We start from the raw sequence: 8,311 nt of genomic DNA, 5'->3' as shown, positions 1-8,311 counted from the left end.
CCACTCACGTGGGAAAAAAAACAATATAAACATAATAAGCTCTCTTTCTCTGAATCCATCCTAAAAATTATATATGATTAGAAAATGAGCAACTAATAACTTCCCTCCTAGTGCTCCGATCTCTCCCAAATTCATTCTTGTTTCTTAAATTCTCAATTCTCCCCCAAATTTGCTTCCTAGATCCTGCGAGAAATTACCTTTCGATTCGAGGGAGGATCAGTGACGGCGGCCGGCGGCGGCGGGGATGGGATGGATTCGGGTGAGATTAGTTGATTGGTTTGAGCGTTTTGTAATCTCAGTTTGTACTCTTCTTCTCTATTAGTGAAAACCCAATCTCCTTCTTGCCCCGTGGACGTAGGCAATTTGCCGAAGCACGTAAAACTATTGTGTTTGGATTTGTGCTGTTGTTTTTGATTTGTTTGGCCTTTATCTCGACGTTTGTTTGATTTGGTTCTCGAAGCACGCCCGTTTGGTTGTCACACTTCCACGACGCGCACAACAAATGGTATCAGAGCTTCAGATTTTAGATCTAGGGTTTTGTCTTGGTTAGAGGAGTAGATCAATTTGGAAGTTTGGCTAGGGCTTCGTTTGGTGAGAAATGTGGGATCTTTTTGGTAAAGACTCTATTTTTTTAGTTTGGATCTATTCTTCGTTTATTCCGCATTGGTTTGTTGGCGCTTGGGCTATTTGGAGGAGTAGATCGCTTTGGAGGCTCTTCGAGGGCTTCGTTTGGAGATAAAGGTGAGATTTTTCCTATTTGTGGATCTCGTTGCCGTCGTGCGGGGTGAGATCGTTTGGAGACTCTTGTTAGGGTTTCATTTGGAGGTAAAATTCTCTCCTTTATCAGTTTGGATCTATTCTTCATTTGTTGGTGCTTTGAGATAGTTGGCCGAGATAGAAGGATTTGAGGCTGGGTTATTTGTTTATTGATACGGTGCATTGGATTGTTGAGAAGTGCCTTTGACCTGCATATTGAAGTCCTTTTGAGCACGTTGGTATGAGCAAGGAGACCGAGGTGGAGTTTGGCACTTCTATTCGATGATTGAGGGGTCTTCTATTTGGTGTTCAGTCAGGCATTTGGGGGCTTTCCAAAGAGGCATCATTGGAAGATAAATTAGTATTTTAGTTTCCTATGTTGGGGATTGTACTAGGCATTTGAGGGTTGCAACCAAGTCCCGTTGGTTTTAAAGTCCTAGTAGTCAACAACAGTTGAAGAAGTACATTGGCAGTAAGGTGAAGGTACTTTATTCTGGTTGTAGAGGGAGGTACAAGAGGGACCTACTGTATTTGTGCCGAGCTCATGGCAGTTTGAGACACTTCATTGGTGTGAAAACTTTGAGGCGACAAGGCGAGATGGCAGATTTGGGTAGCTGTTCCTTTCTGGAGGAGGATCGGCGTTTGATGTCGAGCATTGGCATTGGTGTGCAGGCTACGACATGTTTAGGCCGTCTCATGTACAGGTTGCCAACTGCTGCATGTATAGATATGGGATCTGGTGAAGCTGCTTTAGATTTTGGGTTGCGTCGGATGTTTGGCTACCCAGCACTCGGTCACATCGTGGATGTGAGATTTGATCCGATAGCACATTTGAGATTCAGAGGCGTGTTTGATTATCAGGTGTTGGCTTCTGACTTTGTTCTGAGCAGGTATGTCACGTTTGACTCTTGGCAGGTGGAGAGTGGTGATCAGATCTTTGGGACATCGCAGCGGGTGGAGAGTGATGCTACTCCACATTGGGAGAAAACTCCAGATCATACTGCATCATTTGGGATTCCAGCTGATGTGACACAGATTGGGAATCGTGTTGATTTGGATGCAGATGATAGGTTGATTGATTCGAGTACAGCTGATGGATGTAGTCTGGATATGGCCATTGGTTCATCTCAGGTGGAGATGTTTGGATTATTTCAGTTTGGAGCCATTGGAGGTGCTATCAGCCGTAAACTTGATCGTGATATTGGAGAAGGGTTGCGAACTCTTCTAGTGGATTGAGGCATTTGGAGGTCATTTGGGTGAACTACGTGAAGGCTTGATTCCTTGGGCAAGAGGATACGTAGGCAGTCAGTTTTGATGCAGCCGATTTGGTGAGTAGATACCGACGTTTGGGTGAGTGTTCGCACTCCCGTTTGGGTCTCGACTTGTTGTGGATTGAGTCTGTTGTTGTGGATCGTTTCACTTCGTACTGGACACAACAAGTGAGGCATTTGGTTTGGTCGGTGTCGGCTCGGTTTTGGGAAAACTTCGCCGAGGTGGAGAATTGTTGGATAGTGGATTCCTAATCTATTTTGGTAACATGAGGTTATTAGGATTCCTAATCTATTTTGGTAACATGAGGTTATTAGGATTCCTAATCTATTTTGGTAATAGGTTATTAGGATTCCTAATTTGATTTGGTTTTGGTTTAGAATTCCTAGTATGTTTATGATTTTAGGATTTCTATATATATAGAACAATTGGAAGAGAAAATTGGTGGAGAAAAAAAATTAGGGGTATTTGGAGCACAGAAAAGAGGTATTTTCTGAGCTATTTGTTTAGGGTTATTGGTTGAGAGGTTGAGAGATTTGTTGGTGGGATTAGTTTGTTCCTTCGAGTGATTTGTAATCTCAGTTTGTACTCTTTCTCTATTAGTGAAAACCCCATCCCCTTCTTGCCCCGTGGACGTAGGCAATTGCCGAACCACGTAAAACTATTATGTTTGGATTTGTGCCATTGTTTTCATTTGTTTGGCCTTTATCTCGACGTTTGTTTGATTTGGTTCTCGAAGCACGCCCGTTTGGTTGTCACGCTTCCGCGACGCGCACAACATGAAATCTGTAACGCGGTGAGAAGAGAGGATTACTGTGGCGGGGAGAGGAGAGAGAATTACTGTATAGAAGAATAGATTATAAGATGGATGATCAAAATTTCAAGAGATGAATGATTAAGAGCAGCTCCAATCTGGGACTACATTTTGCACTCCCCACTGAAGCATATTCTAAGGAATATGCAAAATAGAGCTTTGCAACTCCAAACACACTCCTCCATTTCCAACTCCATTTCAATTTCTCTCAATTTAACAATTCTTTTACTTATTTTAAAATTATATAAAAATTATAAAATAATAATTAAATAGGACATAAGTGGAATATCTAAAAGTAGTTAGTTAGTTTGAAGGGTAAAATAGAATTTTTTTGGGTGAATAGTGATATGGAGGGGACTGCATATTTGAAGCAAGCATAAAAAATATAGCATAATATTAACTTCAGCGGTATTACATAGAAAAATAAAGTACATGAAAAAAATTAAAAAGGGGGCTGGTCATTTCCTCCATATTCACCGCTTCTATAGTTAGGTATTCCGTATTGACTTTCTGCATAACTATATTCAGGATTAGGAATAGCAGATGAAGAACCTCCAGTTGTGTTTCTATTTAAAATATCTTATTTTTTTAATTCGAAATACTCGCCTTCCGAAAGATCAGTAATAATATCAAGATTAATCAACATAATTTTACTTTCCTATCGTTCCCTTTGAAGATCTAATTTTTTCTTATCGTTTTTAGCCATTAACATCATAATCTGGTGCATTGTCAGTCTATCATTTTCTCGTTGTTCATGACTTTTTTTTAAATATCAACAATTTCTTGATTACTTTTATTGAGAGTTTCAAAGTCGAGGTTCTTTTCAATTGCATGTCGCCTCCTCATCTTCTCTTTCTTCCTTCTTGTCGGCCGACTTGTTGGCATATCGTCGTCATTATAAGTATATCCCTCATTATCCTTGTATGCAGGGAAAATTGCAAAGAAGAGAATAAAGAAAATTTGATTTTGATTCCTTTGATCTCGGTTACAACTTGATTACAAAAGAGAGGAAAACGAAATTGGTTCTTCCTCTTTGTTTAAAACTGGGTTCTTCACGATGGCGATGGAGTGTCTCCCCCGAATGCTTGCGTCGAGTTTGCTCTCCGTTGACGATCCGCACGTTTTGATTCACTGGAACGATGTCTTCTCCTCACGATTTGACGTTGTGGAGAACTTGCGTGGCAAGTTTGAGAACTCTGAACGAGTTTAGAAGAACTCTGTAAAAGAGTTGATTTGAACCGAAGATCGGTTAATAAGCCAAGGACAGAGGAAAGCTATGGTGGTCGATCTTAGCTGAGAAAATCCCACCGAACCCCAGCCAGAAGAGCCCCCGAACTGAATTGATCTTCAGTTATTTATAGAGGATTAAGGGGGTGAAACCGCCCCTTAAATCTCTCCTAAGCGGGGTGTAACCGCCCCCAAATCGTGGGAAACGGTTTTAGAACCGTTCAACTCATGTTGAATGAGTCAAACGCCCACGTTGGCGTTCAGGACCCTAACCTCACGTCTTAGGATTGAGACGCGAGGTTGGGTGTTGGCTGAACACCAATGAACACGAGGGTCACTCGCGTTTTGGCTTGTTGTAACGCGGGTTCGACCCTGGCGTTTTGATGTTGTAACGCGGGGTTCGACCCTGGCGTTTTGATATTGTAACGCGGGGTGCGACCTTGGCGTTTTGATGTTGAAACGCGAGGTTCGACCCTGGCGTTTTGATGTTGAAACGCGAGGTTCGACCCTGGCGTTTTGATGTTGAAACGCGGTGTTCGACCCTGGCGTTTTGATGTTGAAACTTGACGACGCGAGGGTCGCTGTGGCTTGACGACGCGAGGGTCGCCGTGGCTTGGCGACGCGAGGGTCGCCGTGGCTTGGCGACGCGAGGGTCGCTCACATTTCCAAAGTGGTGACGCGGGGATGACATCCGCGTCTCAGAATGAGCTATTTGACTTGTAGCTTCTTCTGTGGTGCATTGCAAGGACCGTTGTTCAGTAATCCTGGCTTTAACTGTTGTGGAGTGCGAAAGTCTTCAGATTACAGCCTTCTGGAAGTCGTCAGATTGTAACTTCCATCATCGGTGGTTGATGGGGGATAAGCTATCTATTGTGATTTTTAGACAGCCTACAATCCTCATTTAAATCGATGACATGAGAACTTGAATCTGATCCTTGAGATGAGCGGGGCTTTGAAGTTTTGAAAATTGCAGGCGATCTGACACTTATATTTGATCATTTCTCTACATCTTTTAAAATTGACCAAACATGATCAAATATAAACCCCTTTCTCTCTTCTGGATCTTCTACAAATATTATCCTAGCTCTTTTAATCTACCACAAGAGAGGAAGAAACAAATATTAATAACATGATAATAGATGATAATCAAGATTCTTGTTATTATAATGATTACTTACAATGTCAATCTTAGAAGCACCGCTTGGATTTAGGCGCTCGACTTGTCGAATGCATTCTCGAAATTTACTGATGGCCTTCATAATTAATTGCATTCGGCATGAGAGAGACTTCAGAGTCCTTTGAGCAGTACAAATACTAAAACCCCTTTCATGAAATAAAGCAGAAATTCATTCCCATAGCTTGTCCTTCTTTTGATTAGAACCCATGATTGGGTCTTGAGAAATTTCGAGCCACGCGGCGCATAGAATTTGGTCTTCTTCTTGTAAAAAAAAATTTCCGCGACTGGATGCCATAATCTAAGGAGATAAAGTTGTTGAGGATGATACTATTATGATTAAGGGATGCAAAGAGTTATGAATATAGAATAAGAAGAGTTGTGGTGGAGATATAAAAATTGTGCAAGTATTATATAGGGATCGGATATGGGGAGTCTTCAACACGAAAGGAATCCAATATGGGGAACATGAAAGGAATCAAATGTGGGGAGTCTCCAACATGAGGAGAATCCAATGTGAGGAGTCTCCAACACCAAGAGAATCCAATGCTAAAAAAGAATCCTATGCGGGGAGAAATATTATATAATGATATTACATCCCTCAACTCACAACTTATATTTTTATTTCTATAAACAACTTCTTCAACAATGAACTATGGAGCCGAACCGTCACATATACCCTCTTCTTCTTCTTCTTCTTCTTCTGACGATGAAACATTTTCTCAGTACATTAAAGATTAGGAGGAAGATATGACACAATGAGAGAAGGAAGATGAAATCTTAGCTCGTGTATATGCCTAATAATAAAATAATGACTTATCTCTCTCAAGAGGCAGAGCAACCAAAGCGTATTGGCTCAGTTCCTGGTCATTTGGTGATCAATCACGGGAGGGAAGAAGGTAATTCTCGACCCTACAATGACTATTTTTTTGATAATCATAAATATGGTGCAAATCTATTCTGTAGAAGGTTCCGGATGCAAATGAGTTTATTCCTTCGTATAGTCGAGGCGGTGCGTGAGCATGACAACTTCGTACAAAAGATGGATGGTGTCGACAAACTTGGGCTATCAACTTTACAAAAAGTAACAACGGCATTTCGCATGTTGGCGTATGGAATATCAGCAGATAGTACTGATGAATATGTTAGAATCGGTGAGTCAACTGCAATTGTATGTTTAAAGAAATTTTGTAGAGCAATTATAGAAGTATATGGAGATGAATATCTAAGGACCCCCAATGTTGATGATATTGCAAGGTTATTGCAAAAGGGCGAAGAAAGATTTTTTTCAGGAATGTTGGGAAGTCTAGACTGTATGTATTAACAATGGAAAAATTATCCAACAGCGTGGGTAGGACAATACTCAGAACATCATGGAGGTCCAACAATTATTCTTGAGGCAGTAGCATCATATGATCTATGGATATGACACACATACTTTGGCTTACCAGGATCCAATAATGATATTAATGTATTGCAGTCGTCTAATTTGTTCGACAATCTATCATAAGATATTGCTCCTCCTGCTCATTACACAATTCAAGTTAAAAATTATGATGTTGGTTATTATTTGGCCGATGACATATATCCGAAATGATCAACACTTGTTCAAACCATTTCCAATTCCGATGATAAAAAGAAACAATATTTTGCAATGATGCAAGAAGCATGTCAAAAAGATGTGGAGCGGGCATTCGATGTTCTCCAATCACGATTTGCTATCATCAAGGGGTCAGCCCGTTTTTGGGATAAACGAACTCTGCATGATATCATGACTGCTTGTATTATAATGCACAATATGATTGTCGAAGATGAACGCGACGAGTAAGAAGATGTCGTCATTTTAAATCCACAATCAATTCCGAATGCTGAAAATATGGAGATAACCGAAACTGAAAGATTCTAACGGTTCCTTGCTCGACATAAGAGGTTGAAAGACAAAGAAGCTCATTTTGCACTGCGAAATGCATTGATTGAACATTTGTGGGAAAGACATGGAAATGAAGCGATGTAACTTTTTTGATTCAAGTTTCGATGTATTTCAATATTAGTATGTTTAACTTCCATCTAATTTTCTAATACATTTTTATTTTTAATTACTTGGTTTTTGGAATTTTATATTTCAATTAATATTATTCAATATTAGTCTCATTTTGAAGGTATCGACGAGACATTTCCAACTTTAAAACTTTTATTTAAAAATAATTAGTAGAAATAAACTTATGTTGATTTTAAATGGAATACCTAAAAGTAATTAGTTAGTTTGAAGGGTAAAATAGGGATTTTTTTGGTGAATAGTGATATAGAAGGGACTGCATATTTGGAGGAAAAACTCCAAATATACAGCTGGTGGGGGAGTTTGTAGCCATGCTCCATTTTTTGGAGCTCAGTTGGAATGTCACCGGGCTGCATTTTGGAGAAATGCAGCCCGGTTGCAGTTGCTCTAATGGGAGGTTCAATTATGACAGAAGATGAACATTTAAAACTCTAGAAGTTATTTGTTTAATTTTAGACTATTGAAAAATTTTACTAATCCTCATTTTACTAAAAAAAGAGGAATTATTGCAAGGGATAAATCAAATGAAATGGGCATAGACAACAGATGCTGCTGTTGTAAGCCTTGCAAAAGAGCAAAAGGATATAATTAATTTGTCCAAGCAATAGCTTAAAATTACTATTATGCCATCAAATTTCTTATTAAGTAATTGAATGGGAATGTCAAGAAGGTAATTTTGTAATACACATGAAATTTAGAGGGCTTTATAGGTAAAAAAAATTTTAACATCCCCCACACTTTTAGAATTGTGTATATATATTTATATACATTAGATAGATTAGATTAGATTACAAACAAAATATGTCCAAAATAATCAACTTTCAATAAAAAAATAGGAACCAAAATCCATTTTACACAAACATCTATATATGTTATTTAAACAGTAAAGTATGCACTAATCACAAAAGCTATCCAAGAAAAGATCACTATAATCGACTAGCATTATGCAAAATAAAGAGCATCAAGAGTAACTCAGATGGGTTTCTTTTGTAAATAGAAATTCTGTTGACTCACT

This window comes from Asparagus officinalis, chromosome 1 (assembly GCF_001876935.1).
Source record: "Asparagus officinalis chromosome 1, Aspof.V1, whole genome shotgun sequence".
NCBI lineage: Eukaryota > Viridiplantae > Streptophyta > Magnoliopsida > Asparagales > Asparagaceae > Asparagus > Asparagus officinalis.
The sequence above is the reverse complement of the archived record's forward strand: the minus strand, read 5'-3'. Positions refer to the sequence as shown.